Consider the following 26,519-nt stretch of genomic DNA (forward strand, 5'->3'; position numbering starts at 1 on the left):
TTACTAACTTTCTTGGTTCTTCTACTGCAATTCCTTATTGCAAAATCAAGATATTTTGCAAAGATTTTTGGCTAGGAGTGTACCACTTATCCATGAAGACAGACATAAAAGTAGGATAGCCAAAACCACTAAAAAATATTTAGGAGCTACATCTTAGACACACTGGTAAATACGATTTTTATAATAATATTTTTTTGCAGAAAGAATATAGGCTTCATGTATTCTTAAAGAAAAAAAAACTTGGCAAACTATCTTAAAGAAAACATTTTTGGCCATGTTTGACAGTATTTGCTGAAAGCACTCTGGATTTTTGAATTACCTCTGTGTCTCTTACATGATATGTATTTTCTCTCAAATGAAAACAGCCCAATTATGCAAATCTACACACACAGACGCAAACCATTCAAGGTTGTCTTCATAAACTTTTGAACCCTTCTGGCACCTAAAAAGGTACACAATCACAAAAGAATTTTAAAGAATTATTGGAATAATTTATCAGAATACAGGAGCAAGTGCTAGCAAACAATAAGCTGTCATTGGTGTTTTCCAAGGATGGAAACCTTGTTCACAATTCCACATTGAAAGTATTTGTTAGACTTCCAATACGATACCCAAGGACTGTGATTAATGTCGTGTGCCTGTTTATTTTTCCCCTGAGAACCTGAAAGAGTAAAAAAAAGACCACAACTAAACAAAAGCATATCAATAACAGGAAACTGTTGGTGAGAAATACCCTGATCTTCCTGTAAATTCACGTCACCACATTCCCCAGGGACAAAGGTGCGTGAACAGCACGGTAAATAATTATGATTTAATATGAGGCCTTGCTATGCTGTTTACAGTTTAACAACAAAAAGGAATTGTTTCTCAAGGCGCAAAATAAGCAAATAATAGAAACACATATCAATATAATCAGGAAATGATGATGTTATGTCTGGGTCAGCTGCTGAAAACAGATTGCAATCTATCAAAGTATCAACCTGATATCCCTGTGCAGTCCAGAGAAACATCAGTGATGGAAGAGAGTCTTTCCCTGGTTTACATGCCAGTTATCTAATTTTGATTGTTTTATGGAAGTGCTGGGGTTTTGCAGAAGATTTTCTACAGCTATTTTTGCTTTCTGATGTTTAGGGAATTTGGCACTTTTATTTGCTGAAAGCATCCAGAGGAATCACTTGCATTTTGCATAACAAAAACTGAAAATAAAACAGAAGAAGGATAGAATGGAAGAAGGAGTAATAGCTGGTCTCTTCTGAGGACATTATGTTGTTGAATCTAGACAGCAATAATGAGAAAAAAATAACATTGGAAAAGCAAACGCCACTTTCAGCAGACACCACTGAAGATTCTTAGATCCTTATTAAAAATATATTTTACTGAGAAATAAAAAAAAATCAGATTTCAGTAATTTTTTCCTTTGGAAATATTTTTTAGGGCTGACAAGACAAAATCAGCTGTATGAAAGTGAAATAGAACAATTTACCTTTGATTAGAGGACCAATATTGATAGTAGAGGTCTCAAGCATTTAAATATGCATTCAACTCTTAGTTACAGAAAAAATAATTTCAGATCCTGCTGGTCAGATTTTAAAGTTAAGCAGGGTCAGGTCAGGTCAAAGCTTGAACTATAAAACATCAAGAATTTTCTTAGTGTTGCCTGAAATAGCACTAATGACTGGAGAGACTTTCCTCTATCACTCAGGGCTGAAATAAAGCATCAAGACTTGAAGTCTGTCAGGTACCAGCTTCTAGGATTGCAAGCATTCCTTAAAGCTTCCAAGAACAATTAATATTTGAAGAACTCTGGGTTTTTTTGCCTTATTCAGACCATTTTCCTTAAAAGTATGCTGGAGCTTAGCATCTACATAAATGGCAGCTCCTGCTGCAGCAATCAGTGTGTGCAGGCCTGCCATGAATAGGAAGCCTAACAGGCTTTGCACAGCTGTTTTAATTCTCCTGAAATTAAAGCATATGTTTTATCAAAGCCACTGCAGAATGAAGCTACAGTCAATTTTGTTTGGCTGTACCTGCCTGCCTTCCCAAGCAGATGATTTCTACACTGTTGTCAGAATAATGCCAGTCATCTTAACAGATGTTTGCACTTTTATCAGTACTCTGCATCACATTCCTTGAAGAGACGGCTGCCAGAAACAAATAAGTTTTCTGAGAGTAAATAAGGGAACAATGGACAATAGGAGCTTTTTTATACTGCTGGGTGTAAACAAGGACAACCTAGTTCACATGAAATTAAAAACACTGTTTGTCAAGACATATGTCAGTGGCTGGCAGGTGGCAAATGATATTTGGGGTCTGACAATGCATTAGAGCAGGCTACAGGCATTGAGTTTGTTTAAAAAAGGCAGTTCTGGGCTTGGATGGAGAGAAGAGCACAAATTAGGTTGGTTCCGTAAACCAGAGTAAGAAAAAGAAGACCAGATTTATTTCTCAAAACTCAAGACATGTAATTCTAAAGTTTCCAAATTAGCTATTTCAAATGTTCTTTTGAAATGACACTTCGGGACTATCAATTGTCATTACTGTTTTCCAAATACCAGATTAGGAAAAGCATATCACTTTAAAAGACATTAAGCTAGCTGTCAGATAGGGTGTCATTTCCCTATAAGTAGACAGGATACTTAGAAAGTATATAAGGAACAAGAGAAAACATCTCTGTCCTCTCCAAGCTTTTTTCTCTTCTCTCCCCAGTTGCCTTCCTGTATACTCTCAGATCCCAGTCTCTGGTTCTGTTGGGTGACATGGCTGGATAAGAAGAGAAAGAGAGGAAGGGAAACATTTGCCAGAGTTGCATGGGAATGGGAGGTGGTGTTGGCAATAAAGCTGCTATTTTTGGCTGACAACTTCTTAAATATATTCTTTCAATTGATTACTAGGATGAAGACCAAGGTTAAAAGATGTGTTTAAGATAAAGCTCAGCAGAATGCAAGTAAAAAAGTTGTAAGGATGCTTCTTTCCCTTGCTATCCCTTGACAAAGAAGAAATCAGTTCTGTTGTGATAAAATGGGCAAACTCATTTGTACTTGCCTATGTGCAAGCAAACTCTGTTTCACTGTGCTTGCTTTTCAGCACTGCTGAAAATGAAATAAACATTATGTTAATGGATCTAATAAAATACTTAATTTTACCATATTTTCAGCACTTTTCTTTCCCAAAGTACATCCAAGATATTCCACATGAGTTTGCTCCCTAATTGAAAGAAAAAATAATTCTCACCATCCTACAAGAATATAACTAAGACTCAGACACTTCAGAGTTAACTGCTTCTTTGACTATCCTTGATGTGTCCAGAAAAATGATAACAAACAAAGGTGCCATAACTTTAATCCAAACATTATTCTCCATTGTTGCAAGAACAGTGTGGCTGCCTTGCATGCTTCCTAAGAATGTCTTAATGTCTTCCTATGAATGTTTTAAGTGAGTTTTACCTACGTACCAAAACAGGTCTGAGAATTAGACAGAGGCTGCATATATTTTCCCATTTACATTTGAAGAAGACAAGGTAAAAACAGGGGATGAGTCATCAGAAACATCAGGAATTAATCACATTCACACTGGAAAATGAGTCTAAGATTTTCATCTCTTGACAAGAAGAGTGGGTAATATTTCCAAATTTAACAAAATATTTGCAGACAAATAAACTTAACTTACTGTGTCCCTATATCAGAAAGTGAAGTTTGTAAAAGCCACTTACAAAATATTGTATCTGAATTTTTGTATATTTTTCATATTACTTTTTCTGTTGCTTGTAACATTAATAAGACAGAGAGAAAGTGGGGAACTAGAAACAGAAAAATAATTAAACTCCAGAATGCCATGTTACTCAGCTCACTGGAATATACCCTTCTCACCATGGTTACAAACAGCAACATGAACTCAAATGCTCAGATGGTATCATCATTGCTACAATCACTGAAGCAAAACTGAGGCAATTTCTATCTCATCTGGACTTGGGATCCAGTTAGTCTGTTGTAAGTTTTCACAAGTTCTCTGTGGAAAAACAAATTACTGTAATGTTCAAATTCCAGTGATTAACTAATGGACATCTATTTCTAAGTCTCAGTGATCTCCAAGGCATCTCTTTTCACAAGTCAGAAGTTTTTGTCTGCCTGATACTGCAGAGGTGACTGCCACATTGGTGCTAGCATGTGCCTATCCTCACTAGCTGGCATATGGAAGATTATATGGCTACTCTGTGATTTTACAGACAGAAATAACTGGTGACTTTGTGGTTTCTTTGGCAACACTGACATTTAATTGCAAGCCTTTCCACTGAAAATGAACACAATGAAGGAAGTGTTAAACATTTAATTTGATCATCCAAAACAAGAGTAACTGGGGAATATTAAGTTTCGAGACAGGGACAAGATTGGTTAAGATGTGTACAAATCGTAACTCCATTTTCTAGACAGGTGAACAAGATGTCGGCTTTTTGAAAACAGCTGGCCATGAAGCAGTTTGTTTTGGAACTGGAAGGAGGTGCTGAATGCTCAATACTTTCAGGTAAGAGGAAGCACAGAGGAAGTTCTTTCTGCTGGAGGATGGAGGGCTCAGCCATGCACTCTCTGTATTGTGATTCTGTAAAAGGAGGAGAATAACAGAAGAAGTAAATTTCTCCCTTTGTTATTACTTCCCTTTTGATTACTGCTACACAGATGGGGGAATATTCTATACTGAAGATTAAATATCAGGGAAAGTAGTGCTCTCAATAGGTCTATTTCTGAAGTCATGCTGCATTCAAAGAAGTCTGAGCAGCTGCGAAATATAGTTCCTAGGCTACCCATACCAGAAAAATTCCTGTTTGACTGTCAGACAGAGGATTAAAGCTACCTCCTCAAGCAAACCCAAATGTTAAGGACATTTTTACAATAGATAGATTTTGATTGTCAGAGCAACAGGTAGCATTGTGTTTAAGGGAAAAAGACTGCAACATAACATGACTCAAATGTCAGCTATCAAATGACTAATCCTGTTTTTTCTATATGAAAAATGGTATTCATACAAAGGAAGGCAACTGACTGCTTTCTTTCAAAACTCCAAATTCTTTAATAACAACAACAACAAAAAATCTATCTAGACCTATCAAGAATTATACTTTATGAGCATCAGCAGTACACATCTGAAAACAAAGTTAGGAGTGGGATGGAAAAAATTACAGACAGATGTAAAATATACACAGGTGAGTCTGATGCTGCTCTCATTGTCAGCAATGTTTTCAAACATTGGCATTCAACTGGATTCAGTGGTGTCACATCACTAGGACTGAAGATGGAGCAGGAGTCCTTGCAGGCAGTCCGCTCTTCAGAAAACAGCTATGTAAGTGCTTAGGCCTGAGATTTTATTGCAAGAATTGAATTAGATTTGGCTCTGCCATTCTTAATGAGAAAATTGGGATAATACTGGGAAAATAAAGCTTTTGTAGTTTTAAAGTGTTTCGGTCAATGTCTGCCACAAAAGGGTTCTCAATAACCACACAAGATCAACAGTAGCAGAATATGCAAAATGGCACAGATCAGTGTGCTGTGAATACAGAGTGCAATGGAGATACATGTCTTTTTTTCTAATATGTTGGGTAAAAAGAGAAAGGAAGCCAAAATAAACCAGGCATGCTGTGTTTAAAAGCTGAAGTGTTTGCAGAAAGCATGGCCAGAGTATGTAACAATAAAAGTATTGTTCTGTGCAAAGAATACAAATAGAGAACCTCAGAAAATCACACTACATTTTGAGCATAAAAGAGAGGGGAGAGAATCTCTCTTTTGAAGGGGAACAGGAATCGGCAATTTGCAATTGGCAGCTTGGGGATATGCTTATGAATTAATTTTAAGGTCTCTGGATTACTCTAGCTTTAGGAGAAACATTGACAGACTGTAAAAATAAATGGTCAATGAAATCTCTCCTGTAATTCGTTATAACATTCTTCTTTCTAGTATCTCTATCCCAGTCACACACCTACCACCTGCAGAGCAGACAGCAAGGGAGACACTCTTTCCCTTCTCTTTCCTTTCCACATTTTTTCCTTTTCTGTCAACATTCCTTCCTCTGTCTTCTTTATCCACATCCCACAATCCTTTCTAAGTCTCCCAGATAGAAGTTGGACTGACCACCAGAATCGAGGCTACCTCTGTTTTGAAGCAACTAATCTCTGATTCCTTTTCACTCCAGTGGTGCTGCAGTGAAGAATTTCTACTTTGAAACTCCATTTGGAGTGGACATATCTTTAAAGAAGCCTGAGGCAGCCTGGATATAACTTGGAAAACAATACTGCCACCCCACATACCTCGCCCTATTTTTGCTCCCAGAACCAACTCAGACACACTCGTATGATGCCATGGTTCAGCGAAGCTGCCATGATCTCCAAGCCCGCTACTGCTTTAAACCACCATATCACTAGACCCACTCTTCAACAAGAGCACAAGTTTTGCTAGTGCTGATAGTACACCGGAGGCAGTGGGAAAGCATGGAGGTAGCCTGCCTAGATGAGATCAGCCATTTTTAAACTGTTGGAGAGAAAAATAATTCCCATTCCAGCCTGAAGTGCTAGTGAAGAACAATAGCACTACACAGATCTGAGATGACCAGCAAAGCTTCTCTGGAAGGAGAAACTAACTCTCACAACATTTCCTTTTAAAACATTGCACTGACAGACATTGCAGATGAACCCCGCTGACACTTGTGATTCCTCAGGGCCTAAATGCATATTTCTTGTTCTACAAGCAGTCCTTGGTAAGCACAAGCCATCAAGATATTTAAATGATTGTTGCCATCTGTGTCTTTTGTACTGAGTCTTCCTACCTAAGTAACACCAAGAAAACAACTTTTATCAGTGATCAGTCTAAAAGAGGTATACAGGATTAGCACAAGGCCTGACAGCTGGAAAAAAACCACATTGGTGACTGGATTACCAATACTGGAGCCCCTGTGTGAAGGGGTGTCTGGGTACATGCGCAATAAACTGTGGGATTATTTCCAGTGCCAGCGGGTGGGCAATGGTCAATTTTATGGACGACTTATACACTAGGTAGGGAGGAGAGTAGAAGTCCAGTATCTCCTATAGAGTAGTCTACAGGTATATGACCTGGAGTAGTGAAAACACTTGATAAAATGGAGTAGGTACCATAGATACCATTTACAGCTAGGGCGGTCTGTGGCTGGTTTCAGAGTACATCTTTCTCTCTCCCAGCTACCCAAACCCCTGAAACATTCTTTGGTAGTAACAGCACAGTGTGAACTGGCTCCAGTTCAGTTGGTCTGGACAATGGAGTGGGATACAGGACTGCTTCCAACATGTAATCTCAGAGTTGAAATACCACACACCAGGACAAAGTGTTCACACCAGATTTGTTATGGCAGTGAGAGATCCGTCAGACAGGATGAGTCAAACATGTCCAAAGTGTTAAGACATTGCTTTTCAAATCCACACTGTCTTTCTTAAGGAAATTAATGGATTAAAAATGAAAACAATCTTCCTCTTCTTTGTATAAGAAATTGTCATGGCTGGGAGACACTAGGAAACTTGGCTGCATGACAAGTTAGCCACAGAGCAACAAAAAACTGAAGATATATCAGAACTTTTTCCTGCTGCCTGCAAAAATTACAGCCATTAAGAATCCACTTCTACTGGTGACCAAGACACCTTGAGACCTCCCATGTCTCCATGCTTCTATAAGTACTAAATGAAAAAATTTTTATTAAATCCCAGCCCTGTGAAGCTCAATGCAAATGTTTTTGATAGTGCAAGCAGGCCTTTAGGTCAGTAATATTATTTGTCTTTCTATCCAAGACCACACATCACTGAATTTGTGTCATCTGCTTCATCAAGGACAGTAGCTTTGATGGTCTTTTTGATATTTTCTTCACTCAAAAACTCTCATGGACTTTTTCAGATACTATTATCTGATGCAATGCTCCCAAGCACCAGAGCACCAAGCCAACAGCCCAGCCTTCAAATTCTATTCTTCCAAACTCCGTGGCAAAATTTACACTATATATAAAATATGAACCCTATTAATCATTACAGTAACATTATAACAAAGTATTATAAACCTACAGGCTGCCTTTGCAGTCCTGGTCATCACATCACACCTAGGCCCACCATTTCACTCTTTTCCCATTATTTATCAGAACCATTTCTGAAACTATTGGGCTGTGACTGTTTTTAAGCTGTCTGTGAAGGGAGGAGTACAGCACTTGTATTACCCCAGACAAATAAACGACAATGATGCAACAAAAGAGAACTGGCAAAGAATTCTCAAGAAAAGTTGCAATGAGGCAACTTCTTTATATATGAGAAAACCAAAAGAACACAAGTTCTAAAAGGTGCATGAAATTAATAACATAATTATAGAGGTTAAAGAGCAACAATAGTGACTCTAATACAACGTGTACACAGGCTCTTGGTTGGGATAAATGTGGTAAACCCTGCTGAGACACAAGGCCAATGCCAATGCCAGCTGCGCTCCTCACATGGGGCATGGGGAGCATAGTTAATAATCCAATGTTTCCATTGGTCTGATCCATCACTGAGAGGTTGCTATCAGAAAGACAAATCAGAGAAATCTGGAGCCTCTGGACAGCAGCATAGTGGCAGCCATCTCCCGTGCCAGATGTTATAGTTGTCCTCTCCTTTCCCAGGTTTGAGGTGAAGGATTTCTCTTGGATTTGAGAGTCTGGTCCACTGTCTAAGGCAGCGCCAGACCATCTGAAGCAATGAAAGTGTGAGACAAAGCCTTTCTGTGACCAAGTCTGAGTGGCTGTACATTATTCTGTTCACCTCTGTTACAGAAAGGTGGTTTCAAACCAGCAAAGGAGGATGAGAAGGCTGAAAACAACAGTGAGGGTACTGAGAACTTAATTTGCGAGAAGAGGCTAGATAGACAAAGCAGGCTTGTTCAGCTAGGGCTTTTGGGAAAATGAGTGCCAGCTACAAGTACATTGAGGAAAATGTCAGCACACAAAGTTTGCTAACTATTTCGATTCAAAAGTAATGTTGGAAAAATTAGATATCAATTGCCCATAAAGATCTTCAGCTGAAAACCAGTAGTTTCCAATCTTATTCAGGGCAGCTTTCCAAAAATTGCATTTGGTAAAGGACAGGGATGAGTCCAAGCCATCTGAATGCTTTTAAGATAGAGTTCAATAAATGAGTAACAGTGAGATAATGTTTGCAGTAGCTGGAAGGTCTCATTTAATGATACAGGTGGTTCCTTTGATCCTATGTTATTATTCACCCACAGCCAACATTGTTCTGTAACCATGGCTAACACAAAAAAAAGGCAAGATCACATTACTCCTAATGTGAGTACTTTAGTAAGAACAAAACAGTCAAAATCATGAAGGCTGTAAAAACAGCTAGCATGAGCCAGAGGTTGCTTAGCCAGTACAGCAGCATCTCTGTAAGATTGATGCAAGACAGGAATCCCATCCAGATATCAACAGAGGATATTGATTAAGACAAAGAGATAGTTTTCTGCATAACAATGGTATGAACTTACTACAGCTGCAATTTAATAAGTAATCCAAAAAGAAAAGTCATACAAAATACATTTGCAAAATACATTTTTAATACAGGCAGCAGGAATGAGAGTCATGTGAGTATCAGAGCAGGAGGCACCACTCACTTATAGTGATGCTAAAGACAGCATATGAAAAAGTACGAGATCCTCCACCAGAACAATAATATTGGCACTGTGGACAGTTCTCACTGATCCAGGATGAGTTACTTCTGTTGGAAGAATCCAAACCATTTGCACAGGGAAATGAGAAAAACAGATTGGTGTGGAGGAATATAAGTGGTTTTTCTAAAGAAAATGTGTCTAACCAAAGGAGACTGGGTGCAAACAACACTCATGAAGGTTCCGATTGGCAGAAGTGTCATAAAAATCTGCTAAAGCCAAAAAGTATTAGTGAACTGCACAAATCAGTGCAGAAAAAAAGCCCCCAAACTCAAAACTGTAGGAAAGTTTGTTTTTTTTTTTTTTTTTTATTTAACTACTTTTACTTAGCATTCTGACATACTGCTTGTAATTGAGCTGCTTCACTTTCTGATCCCTACACAGTCTCTAACTCAGCCATTTAATGGAATTAGATGATATTTTTCACTAAAACCTAAGAATCTGAATTCTTCAAATATCTTGAGAAAGACCATACACAACTTCCCTGAAAGTGAAGCTCTCTCCAGGGAGTTGCTTTATCTCTTTCAGTGTACTGAAGCCAGGGGCATGAAAGCATTTTCTTTAGCAGTATCCCTTTGAGTTCCTCTGCCTCCTTTGACCTGTACAAAAGTTGCATTCTAGTCTCCTCCCTGTGCAAAGATAACTTGCATAGTTTTGCTGTAGCTGCTGTTTTTTTCTTTGCTGGACTTTTAGCTGTTGATTTGCTTTGGCAGATAGGAGTGAAGGTCTGTTTCAAGACTCCCAATTCTGAAAGACTATCTCTGAGGAAAGATTATCACTTTTGGAGTTGGATGTTTTAAATAGGTACCAAAGAAAGAAATGACCTGAGACTTTTGTACAGATTTTCAGAAGAGAGGACACTAAACTGCAACACTTAACACTGAACTTGGGGCAAAGGAAGGCCAGTGTGAAAATTCAGACTCCTTCATATATGTAAATCAGTAAACACCTGGAATAAAGAACAACATTTTTCACATAGTGAAGCAGAACAAGCAAGCAAAAATAATACAAGCTAAGACTTCTGCATGGTTTCCTGCATTTCCCTAATTTGTTTTAAAAATAATAGATTGATTTAAATAATAATATGCAAGCTACTATACTAGTTATTATGTTCTGTAAATTAGGTAAATGTGTTGCTAGAAAATAACAACAGTTTGATCTGTAACTAGGAGGGATCACAGGGTGAGTGTCCTGTGTTTGCTAGCATTTACCCTACAGGGGATAAGGGAGACTCTATGCCATGGCATCATAATATACATGCATGCTTTTTTGTCTCTTCTAAAGCTCTATTGCTTTAGCAGCCTTTATTTGCAGAATTGAGCAGCCATGACAATTCAAGCATGAATGTGAGGACAGCAAGTGAGAACAGCAGATCCTCCACTGCACAGCCTGAAGACGTACACAGCTGCAAACTGATGTAATTGAGCCTTACCACCCACAGAGGAAAAAGGAGGATGAGCAAACCTTTACCTCATGAACAGCTTAAGGGAGAAAAGTCTGCTATATGGCCTGCTTACATGGCTGTGATTTTTCTCTTGCCCTGGTAACATTACTACAGTGGGGATCTCCACTGGGCTGGCTTCTTAATAGCTTGATCTCAAAGGCACACTACTGCCGTGCAAGTAAAGGGCACCACTACCCACCAGAGTCATTCCTCCAATTTCTTCTCTGGGTTCTCCAAACCTCTTCCTCCCAGTAATATCTCCAGCCTCATGCACTGACTGCTGTGTTGAGTTTCTCAGACTATGCCATTGTAGCAGAAAAAGATAATTTTATTTTCCTGGATGACCTATGCCCAAGTCAATCTCAGAACTTCCCAGTATTGCTCACTCAACATCAGGAGAGGAGCAAGAGGTGAGCACTCATTCTGTGAGATCCTGGAGGGGATGAGAATATGGTGAATACCTGAAGCAGGCTAATAGGTATTGGTTTGATGCATGGGGAAGAAAGGAAGCATTTTGATCCCTAGTGAATACCTATGTCTTCCTCCTGCTTAATTCAGAGCATAGAGCTTTGCCTTGCTTTAAGCTTACAATTTAGGATCTGTCTCACAATAAATATTCCCAGTCCCAGTGGCACAGGAAAAACTGTAATTGTGAGCTACTGAGGACTTCCAGTCCTGCATGCGTATGAATTTCTCTTTCAGATTTCTACAGTTTTCAAAAGTTTTAATGTGGTTTAGGAACATGCATGGACCAGTACAGCATAGTAACTTGTGGAATGCACCAAGGGACTTTTAGCAAACCTATTTTTATTGCAAATGTGATGCTGACAGCTGACAACTTCCATTGACTTCAGTAAAAGTCTTTAGTCTAACTTGAAAACTTAGAGCCTATCAATCTTAAGTCTTCAGTTATGTATCACGAGAACAGCATAGCTTTGTAGAACAGGTACCTTGTAATGTAAATTACCAGAACAATAATGTGAGAGATTAATTTTGAATGATGACTCTAAATACATTCTTTACTGGAAAAAAAGCTCTTATTTTAAAAATGCCCTTTAAAAAATTCATTTGTATTAATGAATCATTGCAAGCTAAGAATTTAGAAGTTAAATACTGTTTGATCCCATCTAAATTAACAGCTCCTTCATTTTTCCCAGAAACTCTATTTCAACATTTTCATTTATAAGGTAGTATTTACTTAAGGAGCTGTTACAAGAAAAAAGGACTCCCTCTAGTGTCTTTCCAGTCAACATCTTTGGGGATCTGTACGGACCACTGAAAGTTTGTGTTGCTTTTGACGAGACAACAGAGCATATATACACAACTACTTTGTATCTGTGATATTAAGAAGCTTTGGTCCACTACTCTGCATCGCCATTTAGGAAATTAAACTTCAGTATTTTCCACCTGACACAGTGTAGCCAGTGTTCAATCTTTCCCATTATATTTTTCCAGGCATGTCTGCTAAGTGTTTGTTACTCACCCACAACTGCAATTTCAGCATAATTTAACCAAATTCAAAGAAATAGGAAAGAAGTTGTTTCAAAACATGTTGAGACCTTTTGTGGGGGATTTTTGTTTGTTTGTTCTTGGTTTTGTATTTTTCCCCCCAGCTGTCTGAAAGCCTATGGGAACCTGAAGAAAATCTTGTCTGCAGCAATTTGCAAAGAGTACTATTAACTGAAAATTAAATAGGAACTAACCTTTAAAGTGGTTTCCAGTACCACAAGAAAATCCTGTCTTCTCAGTGGAACCTTTTCCCAACCAAATAAAATAAAAATAAACTGTTATACTGATAGGTTGTCAGATGCAAACAAGCAGATCTCCATCATTATTAGGAAAGAATCTGTCAACTAGTTGAATGATTTTACACATTCGCACAGAACTATTCAGCACTGAGATCAACTACTAGATATACAGCTGGCATACAGGAACCATTCCATGACTAGAATTTTTTGTAGGCAACAAATCCTGCTGTGCTTTTCAGACATAATAAATCCTTGAATAATATATGCTAAATATTATAAAAAGGAAAAAAAATTAACCCCCCCCCCAAATCACAGACATATGGGAAAAGCAGAAATAAAAAAGGAAGTATTATGAAGTATGTTTTAACAGGAATAGTGTTTATCCAAATCTTTAACATATTTCTTTAGAAACATCATATGTTCCACTAAAAGCAAGTAGGACCCATGGTTGGAAAATCCTAAATGACTTAAGAAAATGTGCCTTAAAGCTATAGCCATGTAGGCATTGCTCAAGATATGGCCTTTCTCTTTTCAGAAGTCCAAATGTTTGTTTTAAATGTCCATGAAGATTTCTGAGTCACAGCACCACAAAACACCTGAGGTGGTAAGGCACCTCTGGAGACTGTCCAGACCAACCCCTCTGTTCAAAGTAGGGCCACTGCCAGCTGGTTGCTCAGGGCTGTGCCCTCTCAAGTTTTGAGTATGAATAAAGATGGAGACCCTGTCTGAGCAACCTGTTCTAGTGCTTTATCCCAAGCATGAGGAGGATTTTTTTGTATTTAAATGCAATTTCCTTTATTGCAATTTGGACTTAATTGTGCTTGAACTTTCCCTGGACACCTGTAATAAGTCTTACTCCCTCTTTTCACATTCTCCCATCACCTGTTCATAAACATTGATAGAATAATTGATTAGATTCCCCTGAACCTCTCCTCTTCTCTGGGCTGAACAATCTCAGCTCTGACAGTCCCTTCAATTGACCTCAGAGTCAATTGCCTTTCTTTGGACAAAAGGCAAATTTTAAATGAGCATATTAAAAAAAAATTGTTTAAGGAAAGTATTAGTTCAGTGATTCTTGCCATTACTCACTAGAGACTAATTACATTTTTGTGATTGTAAGTGAAATAGGTTGTGAAATAGATTACCTAAAATAACTGCATCATATTCCCAAATTTCATCCTATACCATGAATCATGAGATATTTTTAAAAATATGGCTTGTTCATATTTTTTCACATTCACAAAGTTTTTGTAGCTCAGTATCCAGTGTGATACCTCCAGCAACACTGCTTATTTATTTTCCCTTCTCTGAACTCAGACCTCCAGTGGTGCTCTGGTCCACCACAGACGTGCCCTCTGTTTGCACAGTGTCCTCCTGCATGTGCCTCACCACGTATGCACCAGGGCCTTCATGCTCCCTATCTTGCTGTCTTTGCATTTGGCCCCAAAACTGCTCTCATGTATGGGATACTCCTTTACATACCTTGTGCCCCTCATTTGGGCACCTTGTTGCAGTATTTTTTGACTACTACTTCTCAAGGCCCACAGTACAAGTGATAAGATACCCTTCTGAGGTATAATCCAATGACTTTCCCTGCAAACTTCTCTGCACAAGGTAGGGATAAGTTAAGTGAGACCTATGTAACTCAGGTGAATGATGCAAAGGCAAAACTTTTCCCCAGGCTTCCTTGCTGCAGCACAGGGGTTTGCTGATGCACATCTGGAGACCTGCTTTTCCAGTATCAGTCATGCTATAAATTGTTATCCCACATTAAATTCTCTTTTTGACCTTCTTGTTCACATCTTAAATAGATGCTTTTCGCAGTACCTTCTCCAGGTTTTCACAAATCTTCTTTGAGTGCCAGTCTGAAGTGAATGAAGTTTATCAGGCCTCTGTCTTTGAGAACTTCAATAAAGTTTTAAAGTGATATTTAGGAGAAGATCCCTCTCCATGATTTCCATCTGGGCACAGATTCTCCCTGCTGTCACATACATTATTCTAAAACTTTAAAGATAGCAAAGCCTGCCAAAAATTTCTAAGAAAAATATAGACTAAATGCTGATTGCAAACCTCAAAGGAAGAGAAGAACCAGACAGCTGACCCAAAAAATATATTCATGCCATCACAATTTTTTCTTCTTTTTTTTTTTCAGTTTTAGTATCTCAGTTACTTACTCTGCTTGCTTAGTGTCATATTTCAGGTCACAGATTCCAGTCCTATGTGTAAGGGAGTAACAAGTTAAAAAAACAACCAACCTGTTGAGACACATTGCAATGCACCCTGCTAGCTGATAAAATCGCAGAAAATTTTATGACTGCAAGGCGGTTCCTGGCATGGATCATTTATGTATCTCAAGGCGTGTCTGCATATTTGAATTGTGTGATAAAGGGTTATAAATGATTGGCTGAAATGTGCTCTTTAAAAACATTTTCAAAGCTGACACTCTGTGCTTTTAAGCATGGGACTGCAGTGAGGAGGTGTGAACTGTGTATTTTTTCTAATTTAGGACCTCTACTTTTTATAATCAGACCTTATCACTATAACAAGCTTGGAGGACGTTGTAGCCAGTTGGTGGTTAGCCTATTCTGCCAGGAAACAGGATGAGAGGACATGGTCTTAAGCTGTGCCAGGGGAGGTACAGGATGGACATTACGAGGAATTTCTTCACAGAAAGGGTGATTAGACACAGGAATGCGGTGCCCAGAGAGATAGTGGAGTCACCTTCTATTGAAGGTGTTGAAGGAAAGGCTGGATGTGGCCCTCAGTAGCATGGTAGAGCTGAAATGGTGGTGTTCAGTCATAGGTTGGCCTCAGTTTCAGAGATCTTTTCCAGCCTAATTGATTCTGTGATCATCTCAGCTTCTGAAACCATTGCTTGGTCTACCTGTAACATGTTTCTTCACTAAAGCAGTGTGATGCGTTTCTTTATGGACAGTATACAAACACACTGAGGGATTAGAGATGCTCCAGCCAGGAAAGGGGAAGATTTCGGGTTCCTCAGAGCAGCCTCCCACTGCGACGGGCAGGCAATGGAGACAGAAAGTGTCCAGTAGGTGAACGACTGACAACAGCTGTAATCCACATGTGGGCAAGTCCCACCCGAAGCACGCACTAATCCACAGCCGTAAAGGGCGCTGGAGGATATGCGAAAGCACTGCCCCGTCTCCAGTCCCAGGCCGGCGCTCCTGGAGCGGGGGCGGGCTGGGGCAGGGGCTGCGCTCTGAGGAGAGCGGCAAGGAGGGGAGGAGGGCGGAAGGCGTCCCGGGCGGTAGGCGGGGAGCACGGGCCGGAGCGGTGACACTCCCCGCCTCTCCGGTGGCCGCAGCCCCACGGCCCCCCGAGCTGGGGGAGCCCGGGCGGGCCGCGGCTCCTGCATGGCCGGCGCGCCCGCCGCGCTGTTGCGGCCGGCGCTGCTGGCGCTGCTGCTGCTGGCCTTCGGCCGGCCCGCTCTCGCAGGTAGGGCCGTGGCGGGGTCCGGAAGGCACCTGCGCCCGCGGGGAAGGGGCGGCCTGGCTGCAGCCCCGGCGCCAGGACTGCTCGGAGCGCTGGAGCGACTTGTCGCCGGTGTTCTCGCGAAAGCAGTGCCCCTGTCCCGGCCCGGTGGGGGCCGCGTGGGCCCCTTGCTCGGGCCAGCTGCGGCCGCAGCCCCTTGGCCGGGAGCGGGGGCAGGCGGGTGGGCGCCGCAGGCGGCCGCACAGGTGGTGGGACGGCGGGCATTTTGTGAAGGCTTGGTGCCCTCTTGCCTTAGAGTGAAGGCCGAGCTGTCCGCTCGGCTGTAAGCCCGCCTTGTGCCTGCTTCCCCTCCTGTTGCAGAGACGCCGAGACTTGACATAGCTAGACTTCCTGATAAAAACGTGGGTGCTTTGCAAGCAGTGTAGATGTAAACCTTTTTCCTCCACCTCTTATCATAATTGTAGTATGTCATGAGGAAAAGTGCTGAGGTAGAAACAGGAATATTCCCTGCAATTCTTTCCCTGCTCCATGCGTGTGAACTAGTAGTCTCGATGATAAGTATCAGCCACCAACTGCAGGTATCTGGGTTTTAGCATACAGCTTCAGCTGTCTTGTGCCTGGCTTTTCAAGACAGGCCAGTTACCACACCACTAGTGATGCATGTTAAGGTGTAGCTCTTGGGCAGTCATCAAAACCATTGAAACAGCCAAAAACTTAATCTGCAAATTCTGTTTCTTGAGATGTAACTTGAAGTACATTGCAATTTGAACTAAAAAGACTGGTAATAAAGTTTATTACTTACATGTATTTTAAAAACTATTGGATGAGCATGCACTTGAAGAAATGTGGTTTTTATCCACCTTCTTCCACCTTCTGTTCCTCACTGCAATGCCATGTGAGACAAACCAATCGCGATAACATTCTTTAGAAATGTCTAGTGGTCAATTTCTGTGGTTCTGTGGCGTCTGTTTCAGTAGCTGAGAAGACTGGTTAGAAATGAACTTAAATTTAATTGTAACTTTAAAAAGTGTTTTTTACTTCAGAAGTTAATGAAGAGATTAATGAAAAGATTAAATTCCGATACTATAAATGAAATATACCAATCTTTTCTTTCCATGAGAGAATTTGAATGCATGGAGCTCTAAGTGATGTTTTCATGAGTTTTGTGAGTGAAAACCCTGCAGCCAGAGTGAGTGGAGGAATTTTTTTATGTCTAAGACATATCAAGGATGTCAGAAGATCTGAGTGCCACTGAAATGGCAATCTCTAGTAATAGTAGCATTGTCTTCAACGACATGACAAAGGGTTTTGTGGGTATTAGGTGTGATAGTGGTGTAAGGCCAACCAGTGCTTTATGGCTGGCTGTTAGTGTCCTCTGTCCCTGGCACTGCAGGCAGTGCATGGCGAAGCCAGATAATACATTTCCAAATCACCTGGTTGGGACACTAGCCTGCTGTTTCTAGGTGTACCAACTTGTGATGCTCTGCTTGAACTGCCTTCAAGCTAAGATTTGCTAGGCCTTGTGGACTGACTTCATCACCAGGAGAGCTTGTTAAAATCCAGCTCCCTTCATTTACTCCAGGTGCTGTTACAGCTGTAACCTCACCCAGAGGTAATCTAGCAAAAGGGAAGAAAACAGTCGAAGGCTGGGAAGGGAAAAAAAACCCACGAGCTTCTTATAGGCAGTGCACTGAAATTAGGTTTTAAGTGGCTTTCTCAACTCTTCAGTTTTTAGTGAGTTTCTGTAATAGAACCAGAAAATAACATCAGCACTGTTCATTTCACATTCAGTGCTTTAACTACAGGACTGTCTTTTATTTGGAAATCATAGCATGCTTTGGTTTGGAAGGGACCTTTAAACATTGTTTCTGGTGTGTAAAGCATATGCAGATGCAGCATGGGGTTATTCTTCATTGTGTGTGTTTTAGGTGACTGTAAGAGGCTTACACACACTGGTAGTGTTTGATTTACCCTCAAAATCTCACTAAATTTTACACTGAGAAAGTGGGAATCAACCCTGAGAATTCCCTTTTGAATAGTAGTTATATTTAGCCTTAAAGGGCATTCTCAGTGAATCTGGCAGCTTCCTTTTCCACTTTCATTTTTCATCTGCTACCAGCTTAGATAAGCTGACAGAAATGGAGGAATATTTTTCATTATGAAGTGTCCTATTTTGATTCTTTGGAAGTTTTTTCACCTCTCATTTTGCTGTATTGTCCTTTTCCTATTTGTCCTTGTAAGAAAGATTCATTAACCCAACTTCTGTTTTTGAAATATCAGCACCATGTTTTGGAGAGCTTAAGATTTGTAAGCAAACCATATTATGTATTATGTGGTAGTGGTGGTGTTTTTCAATCTCAACAGTGGAATTTGATCTTATCTGTGATACAACAAGTAACGTGTCAAAAAAAAAAATTAAAAATATGGTTCTGCTAGCTGTAAACGAAATCATGCCAAGGCAGTATAGGTGGTTCAAAATATCATTTACTGGTAGACCAGTGCGTACCTGCCCCACCTTCAGTGACAGATTCTGACTCTGAAAAGTTTTATGGAAGGCAGAAGGTTTAACTTATGTTTATTTTTTCTTTCCAGAAAATTAATATATAGTATGAATGTATATATATATATATATATATATATATATATACACATATATATTCATATAAATATCAAACTGTTGCCCAGTGGTACTCTGCAAAATACTGACTTTACAGCTTTGTTCTAGTTATTCTGAATGGGACTGAGTAATCCATAATCTCTCTGCTTAATTTCTTCCCCAAAAATGCAATGTATGAATTTAGCATAATATAAAAAATTATAATTATTTAACCTCCTATCTTAATAGTTAGTCCTTGCTTATACTGGGGATTTGTCTCTAGTTCTGTTATACCAATACTTGCTTTAAAGAGGAGGTCTTTCTTTATTTACCCCACAGAAAAACATTTTTAGGTACAACAAAGGGCATAGGTCCTCTCAGTGTATAAATTTAATCTAAAACCTGCAAGGTGTATTTGAGCTATTTCATGAAAGCTTCTTTTGAACTATAAGCAAACTCCTGGGGCAGAACTCCTTTTTGTTCCACTTGGAATAAATTTTTCTAGGCACAGTGGTGACTCTTTCTTTGGAAGAAATATGTGTATTTCAGTAATGTAAAGATCTTTCCTGTGTTTCTCTAGGTACTTAATATAACTTGATATTACATTGTTATTGGCTGTGGGTTTTGCTGAAATCTTTTTCTTGGGAAAGCTACCTAGAATTCTTATACATCCTATAGCAAATTTTTAGATACTATTATTGATTGTTATTTCATGAATGAGCTACTAAATTAGGTTTTTGATTTAGTACTCTGCACAGAATCCAGTTCAGAGTCAAAGTCACACTTTGTAGGAGTGTATTAGATTAAGCAAGGGGACAGCTAATGTAGGAACTGGAACATTTAAACCTCAAAAGTCCTCTGCAGTCATGCTTCATTTTAAAATGAGAAAATTTCAAAATGAAGCTAAAAACTGCAAAATAAATATTTAACTGGTGGTGTTCTTTCAAGCTGTATCCATACACAGCTGAAAGCATCATAAACTTTGGCAGATGGAATTTGAAAATAGACATGTCTGGGAAAAAAAAAAGGTCAAGGATCAGCTTGAAGGAATCAAAGCTTTTACTGAATCCTCCTTAAGTGCATCAAGAACAAAAACCCTGCAGAGGGTCTGTGCAGCCAGCTGATTAAGTTACTAGTATAAAAGAAGCACTCAGAAAGGGCATGGCTACTGCAGAGAAGCTAAACTAAATGGCATTTACTGCTAATTAGGAAGATTCCCAAACTGAAATTCATTTTTTGGGGTAGTGGAAGGGGAAGAGAGGGTTTGACCTAAAAAAAATTGGTGATGAAATAACTTGCTTGCTAAGGGTAGTACATGATCTCATGCTTAAACTCCCTTGTACCTGAAGCCTGGATGGTGGCAGATTTTATGCCAATATTTAAAACAAGAATTACCAGGGGACTGTAAGCCTGTTATTCATAACTCAAATTTGTAGGTTCTGTAATAAAGGATAAAAGATGCACAGGTGAGAAGGAGTCTATAAGATTTCTTTAAATTTTGAAGGAGTCTATAAGATTTCTTTAAAGAGTTCTTTACAAACCCCTTGGGAGTTTTCTTGATGGGGGTGGGCAGGGTGTCTAAGATTTGGAGTTTCAGAAGGCTTCTTAAAAAGTTTACTGCCAAAGGCTTTTAGCATTCATTCAAGTGCAGAGCTTTGTATATTAAGTAATTGATTAAATAGGAGGAGTGGTAGATGATTGATACTTTTTTTTTTTTTTTTCTTTTTAATGTGTCAGAGGGAAGTTACCAGCAGAATTTTGCAGGATTTGTGTTGCATTGTGGGAATGGGCTTTAGGGGTTCTTATTTGTGTTAGCTAGCTGAGTCCTGTGTACCCCCGTGCTTCCCCCGTGTCATTTCTCCCCCGCGATTTCTGGCCCCATGCTGCCTGCTGTTGGGCTTTTCTTTCCCCTCTGCCACTCCTGTGACCACTCCCCCGTCCGGCCCCAGGAACCCCGTGTCCACCGCCCCATTCCCACAATCCCACTCAGCCTGAGGCTCGGTGTCCGCCCCTGTGGTGCCCTGGTTGGTCGCAGTCTTACGTCATCACCGCAGCATCCGCACAGATTGGGAGGGGGGGGTGTCTGCCCTCCCTATCACATTCCCTATATCATCCCGCTCCCTCCCGGGTCCCGGCGCCATTTCCCCCACGTGGAGTGCGAAGCGCGGGTCGCTACCCCCCCACCACAGCTCTCTGTGACAATAAAGCCTTCCCGCTTTCCTTCATGGGTAATTTGGACATTCCTTCTCTCTTTGCCTCGGACCCTCGTGTGGACGACAGAACCCGGCAGACTCTGACCAGCGTGCCAGTGCCAGCGGCATATGGGAGAGAAGTGGCAGACCCGGAAGTCTGGCTGGGGGCTGCACTGAAGGGCGCCGGAGCTGCCCCGGACCTGGGGGAAAGAGTGCGACGCCCCAGATTTGGTCTTAGGATCTGTGCTGTTCAAAATAGTAATAATGGGGATGGTAAAGACAGTGAGCAGTCAAATGGAAACTCTTCTTGGTGTTACTGTTCCGCAGAGCAGAGAAGAGGGGAGAAGACAATAAAGGAGGCTTGTACAGATCTGAGTGACTGGCCAGCAGGATGGCGGGGTGGTTGGAGGTTGCATACAGGAAACAAGAGGGCAGTTATGCCTGGAAGAGAGGGATGAAAACATCTGAAAATGATGGTAGTGGCAGGAGACTTAGTAGGTCTTCTCTGCAGAGATGACATAGATTGTCTCTGATGGAAATGTAAGAGCATGTTGTAGATGAAAATGTTTCCGAAGAGAAACTAGAGGAATACTTCAGAGAGAAAATCAAATGGCAACTATGAAATTGACAGGGTGTGACAAGCTGAAGAAAACACCTGAAACAAACAAGCAAAAATGAAGGAGTATTTGAAATAAATTATTCAGTATAAGTGCATGGTTCTTGCCATTCCAGTCATCACTGTTGGAGATAAGAAAACTGGACTGTATTAATCCCTTATCCATTCTGGGATGGCCATTGGGCTCCTATTAAATTGCCTGGACTGGTGAATTTGATATCTGAGATTTATTTTCATTTGTATGTGAATAAGTATGTAGAAAAGAATATAAATTATTTACATATATAGAGGTATCAATAAGAAAGACTAATTTTTTTTGTATGTGTGTGATTGAGTTTCCTATTTATTTCCCTTTATTTTTTTCAGTATCATTTTATGGTGGTAGCTTTGTGGAGCTGAACATGGCAGAAGCATCCCCTCAGACATCCTTACAGTTGCAGTTCTGAACAAGCAAGCCACAGGGACTGCTTTTTCTTGCAGCTGGGAAGACGGATTATTGTTTAATGAAGCTGTGCTCAGGATATGCACAGGTATGCTTTATAACTGTAGCTAAAAATATGTGTAGCCTGTATTTATCAAAGTTTTTCTTAAGTCTGTTGTCTATAACAAGATATCTAAACAAGTTGCTGTTTAGAGAAGTTGAAAAGTCACTTAATATAATCGATAATTTCAAAGTATGGCTCTTATTTTTTGCAATTATATCTCTATAGCCATTGACATCTCTAGATCTTAAAATCAAGATCATTGTGTTCAAACCATGAGATTAAGCAAAGACAAAATTTCAGATTTGATGATGTTAGCATTACAGAAAATGCCTGGATCTGAGTAATTGTTTTTCTGCAAGGTAAATCAATGAAAGATCACTTTCAGTTGGGCTCTCAGGAGTTGCTGTTTCTAGCAGAACTGCAGAGGAGTCCATTCCTGCTTTTGCAGTTAATCAAACATCTGTGATGACAAGTAAACCTACACAGAATTTTATTAGGATTTTATTTTTTCAAATCTATTTTGTAAATTATATGGTTAGTGTGAAAAGATATGAAAATTAATGTGTTAACTATATATTAATGTATGATTGTGAAAAAGATAATTTTGGATTTTTATAGTTAAAATTCTATCTCTTGCAGCTGAAAATTAACTTTGTTGTGGGAGAACGAGTACAGTATTCTCAGCAAAGATCTCAGCTGAATTATTTGGCTTGGCACTTGGTTGAACTACATCATGAAGAAGATAATGTCACATTGGTGATTGATAAACATGATAGAACTAGTGCAAAAATGCCTGGAATTCTTTATGAATTAAACACTGATTATGGATTCTACATAGGTGGTACTGGTAACCGTGACATTCCCTACCTTGTTGGAGCACTACCCAGTTTCTGAGGATGTATTGATGGTGTGTCATTCAATCAGTTAGACATTCTGATGCCTCTGAGACCTTCTCCTGGCTTCAGAAACATCCATGAAGTTTCAGTGGGGTGCAGTGGTGAATTCTTTGCAGGTGAAGAAGAACCCATTAGTTTCTTCAGCTCCAGGTCCTATATTTCTTTCTCATCATGGAATGTGGACGACAAGGGAATCTTCGAGTATGTTTTGCAAACCTCAGCTGCACGCGGCTTGCTGCTTTACCAGCCTGGGCAAGCGGGAGATTTCATTGCAATGGAAATGGAAGAGGGTTTAATTAAAGCTTATGTAGGAAAACATGAAAGTAGAACCCATCTTTCTTCTCGTAGGTCAGTCAATGATAGTCGTTGGCACTACATCAGACTGAAATTTACTGCAGAATATTTGCAGCTAACACTGGATGAAGAAACTGTGAAAAAGTCGTTACCTCCCCAGAGTAAGTTGCCCCTTCTGAAGGGATCTTTCTTTGTTGGTGGCGTAGATGACAGCATACATTTGGAAATGATGAAGTTAATCTCAATATCTGGGAAGTATGCCAGAGGAGGATCCTTCAAAGGCTGCTTAAGGAACCTGAAAGCCAACTCAGAAAAGAAATCACTGAAGAATGTTCTGGTCACTAAGGACATTTCAGCTGGATGTGAAATGCCAAGTTCTTTTAAAAGAAATCTTTCTGTAGAGATGGCTGAAAAGAACCCTCCTGTGAAAGCAGCTCCTGTATTTGCCATTTCCCATGAAAGCTCGATTTCTCTGGGCAAGGAAGACAAAAGCCACCTTTTAGTTCTGAGTAACTTGATTGTGCTCGAGGGTGAGCAAGCTTCACTTGAATCTAAGCATATTAAAGTTAACTTGGACTTTCAGAAATTAGGAATTAATCAGTCACAAATTCTTTTTGATATAAAGAAACCACCCTCTCATGGACACTTGAAACTGAATGTTGAACCATTACATGAGGTAAATACATTTACTGTGCAGGACGTGTGGCAAGGGAAGATTCTATATGTCCATGATGGCTCTGAGGACACTTATGATTATTTTAATTTCTCCATTTCTACCAGCAGTGAGAAGATTGTGTCTCCATATTTGCAAGGAAATGAGCAGCATATGTTTAGCATTACTGTTACTCCAGTAAATGATGCACCTGAGATCATACTTCCTGAGGGAAACTTGCTTCTTCTCTTAGAGAATTCAAAGAAATGTTTGACTAATGACCTGATAAAAGTTCTAGATGAAGATACAGATTCTGTGGGTCTCAGACTTTCAGTGCTTGGAAATCTGAATGCAGATTCAGGATTTTTGGAAAATTCAAGGCATCCTGGAAAAGCTATCACTACTTTTTCTAAAGCTTTAAACGAAGGCACCGTTTTCTTTGTCCACACATGTGTCAGGAACTCAAGGATTGTTCTCAGGGCAAGTGATGGTGAGAAGGTGAGCAACACTGTTGTGTTACGTGTCATGGCAGTTCCTTTGGATTACAGAGTTATCAACAACTCAGGAATAAATTTCCTCCAAGGTGTTACAGCTCTTATAAGACCTAGGCATCTGGCAGTTGAAACAAATGCTGTCTTCCAGGAACTGGAGATATGATATGAGATCACAGAGCCATCTCACTTTGGTCAGGTTCAAAGGCATCATTCAAGGAGGGTATGGAAGCAAGTTAGTTCTTTTTCTCAACACTCCCTTCAGCACAACCGGGTGAGATACTGTAGCACTTTTAAAGGCATTCAGCTGGAAAACATTACTGACCAATTTAAGTTCAAAGTTAGCATAGGAAACAGAATCAGTGAAGAGTGCTCGTTTCCAATCAGAGTGAAATGGTTAAGGTACAGTCTATTGAAACATGCTCCTCTAGAAACTGAAAAAACAAGAAAGAAGTACTTGAATTCTGATAGTCTGTTGGCTGTGATTGCAGATCTAGAAATACCTGAAAATGAGCTTCATTTCAAACTTCTGTCCCTACCAAAGAATGGACAAATACTGCTTAATGACCAGCCTTTGAAAAAAGATTCAGTCTTTAGCCAAAAAGATATTACTGATCGAAAAGTGGCATATGAATTAATCAGCCAGTACCATGAAGACTATGATTCATTTAGATTTCTAATTTCTACAAAGTATCTGGATTCAAATTTCTATGACTTTGAAGTCTACATAAAATCAGATTTCAGAAACATTATTTTGACTAACAATGGCCTTAATGTTATTGAAGGGGAAAGAGAATTAATAACAAGCACAAAACTATTTGTGCAAATACCAGATAATAAAACCTTCCAATATGAAGTTATAGAGTTTCCTAAGCATGGGAACTTAAAACTTACTAATTTTTCTGGTTCATTTGAGAATAATAATAGTCTTACAACTTTCACTAATAAAGATGTAACAGATAAGTACCTTCTGTATGTGCATGATGATTCTGAGACCATGTTTGATGAATTTCTTGTCAGAGCTTCCAGCAAAGAGTCAGGAAAGGGGACTAACTTTGATTCAGAAGTAGAACCTTTGTCAGTAGAAATCAGATTCTGTATTTCTGTCCAGTTCAAGAATGATGAGAAGCCAATTTGCGTAATTGATAAGATATTTGACATTGTGAGAAATGGGCAGTGATTATTAACTTTGGCAGATCTTTGCTATCATGATCCTGATTCTGATTTTGATGATGGACAGTTGCTATATACTAGACGTGGTATTTCCAATGGGGACTTGGTGCTAAAAAATGATACTTTGCATAGACTCTACCAATTCAAACAAGTGGACCTGGAGCAAAAAAGCAAGTCCTGTTTATACACCATGGTGCAGATTTTGGGCGTTTTGTGCTTTTTGTGACAGATGGTAAGCACTATACTTCCTTGCTTCTGGAAGTTAATGCCACTGATCCTTATATTAAGTTGGCAAATAGTACAGGATTGTTGGTTTAAAAAGGGAAAGAAGAAACTGTTTCAACAGCTAACCTAAGTGCTACTACGAACGAAGATATAAGAAATGATAATGAGCTTACATACAAGATACTCTCTTTCCCAAAATATGGAAGAATATATGTGAATAATGTATTAATGGATTCCTTTACTCAGCTTGATCTGATAAAGGGACATGTGACCTACAGACATGATGACAGCAACAACCTTACTGACACATTTAACTTTATGTTCCGTGCTGGAGATGTCCATCTGGATCTGGACTACAGGTTCGTGTGTAGTTGGAAAGTCATCAGGAGCCACCAAGGATTGTGAACAAGAACAATCTCTTGATTGAAGAAGGAAAACCAGTTAAAATCAGTAAAGGAAAACTGCAAGTAGGTTAACCATGTTGTCCATTCCTCCAATCTTGTAGTAAGTTGTCCTCAGTTTTTTTAACCATTGCAGTGTCTTTAGTTTGTGTCTTCTCTTAACTTAT

General features: G+C 39.7%; 1 pseudogene; it reads left to right on the forward strand.

Annotated features, from left to right (window-relative positions):
- Window positions 1-16,252: 16,252 nt before the first annotated feature.
- LOC128802554 (chondroitin sulfate proteoglycan 4-like) overlaps window positions 16,253-26,519 on the forward strand; it is a 34,373-nt pseudogene continuing 24,106 nt past the window's right edge.

The sequence above is a fragment of the Vidua chalybeata genome, chromosome Z (genome assembly GCF_026979565.1).
Source record: "Vidua chalybeata isolate OUT-0048 chromosome Z, bVidCha1 merged haplotype, whole genome shotgun sequence".
Taxonomy (NCBI): domain Eukaryota; kingdom Metazoa; phylum Chordata; class Aves; order Passeriformes; family Viduidae; genus Vidua; species Vidua chalybeata.